Raw genomic sequence first — 1,886 nt, 5'->3', positions numbered from 1 at the left:
AGGCGGGGCTCCCTTCAGGAGCCCTGAGACAGAGTCCACGGGGCTTTGGGCCCCAGGGCGGAGGGAAGGCCCAGGGTGTGCAGGCTCCCCGGGCTCTGGCGCGCCCCCCACCAGGACCCAGGGGCAGGCCCTGCCTTCTTTCAGGGCCTAGACAAGGAAGCGGGTTTTGTAAGGTAACAAAGACACGCGAAATAAAGTGTCTTAAGAGAATTCAGGCGTTCATGTCACTGTCATCTGACAGTCTTGGAGAAAACGGTCCAGGTCGGGGTGGCTCCGTGCCCCTGTCATCCTCCCACTGACCCCGGACGTCAGCGTCACCTGACATTTCGTCCTCGTTGGATCCCGGTGATGTAGACGGAAGGAGGATGAACCTTGTGGCAGAGCAGCGAAGTACTTGCCGGCTGTCACGGGGCTGGTCTGCAGCCCCGGAGTGGGAAGCGGCTCCTGCGGCTCCTGGTTGGTGCACTGGCCCGGGGCTCCCCGAGACAGTCCTCGCGAGTCCGGTTCCCAAAGCACACAGCGCTGACCCGGGAGGAGAAAACCCAACCTAGGTTCAAATCCTGACCCCTCTACAAGACCAGATGTCACGGGTTTGGGCGAATTCAGGACTCTCGTTCAGAAGGGTGTGAACACCAATGTCAGCCTGTCCGGGTGGCTGTGAGAATCCGGAGCTGCAATGGCTCGGTGGCCTCGTACCCGGTTGGGACTCCATAAATGGCGGCTCTGACAGGTACTGTGAGAAATAACGCGTTGGCCCCACACATGCTGCCAATGCCCCTCCCCCAGCACAAGCAGAACCTTAGAAAATAGGGCATCAAAGGCCGTGGGGACAATATCACAGATCAGTGACAGAGTGTCACCGATGCTCACAGGTCTCCTCCATCCGTCTAACGATGTCAGGGAACGGAAGCTCCCACCCACAGGCCGGGGGCTGTGTCCTAGTCCAGGGGGCTGTTGACCGGGTCACTTAAGAATGTCCCTGGGAATCCCAGACAGGCCGACTCTCAAGTCGGGAGGGTGTTGGTGCCGAGCGAAAGGAACAGGGAAGAAGGACAGGCCGCCTGTGGGTGACCTTTGGCTGGTCACTGCCTCCTGTTCTCTTTCTCTCTCACCGTGTGGATGACTCGGTGATTCCAGCCTCCCGCTCTGCCGCCGGACTGTTCAGGAGACAGCGCCTCTGTGCTCCCCCCTTTGTGCCGGGCCCATGCCGGACTTGTCACACTTCCCCGCTGTGTGGGGCCGTCTCCTGAGCTTCCGGGAGACTGAGCAGTGTCTCAGCCGAGACGTGGTGGACCCAGGACTCAGTGGCCGGACTCGCACTCCGCAGGCTCCACTCGGTCCGGAGAGCCAGGTGGACACGGCGTGGACCTTTGCAAATAAGTCCTGTTTGGGACTCGCAGGAGTGTTTACCAAAAAAAAAAATGTAGCTCAATGTACAACACGTTCAATCTGATAGAGAACAGAGGTCGAGCTTGAATTCCCAAAGAACTGAAGGTGCCCTGTAGGAAGGACGCAGCATCGCAGTTCAGCCTGCGAGTCTCCATGCTTCTAACACCGGGGCCGATGTCCACACAGAAAACCTTCCCTACCTGCCCGGCCCAGGGGACCACTGACCATTCCCGTCTCCCACGTGGACGGCCTGCTGCCCGTAGCCATGCGGAACAACGCCAGCAAGGTCACCAGACAGGGCGTTTGGCTGGCCTGCATCAGAACAGTCAGAGGTACATGAACTTGAGCCCTTCCACCCCCCAGGAAGTGGCTTCTTTGGGGGAAGAGGCAACCCTGCAGCTTCCTCACTTCCTGGGAAGGAAGGGAGGGATGTGAGCACTTGTCGCGTGAGGACACCAGGGTCACTCTCACAGAATCCCCTGTGTGTGGGCACCGGG

This window comes from Artibeus jamaicensis, unplaced genomic scaffold, assembly GCF_021234435.1.
Source record: "Artibeus jamaicensis isolate MK-2021 breed Jamaican fruit bat unplaced genomic scaffold, CSHL_Jam_final scaffold_614, whole genome shotgun sequence".
NCBI classification, from domain to species: domain Eukaryota; kingdom Metazoa; phylum Chordata; class Mammalia; order Chiroptera; family Phyllostomidae; genus Artibeus; species Artibeus jamaicensis.
Note: the sequence above shows the minus strand (reverse complement) of the source record.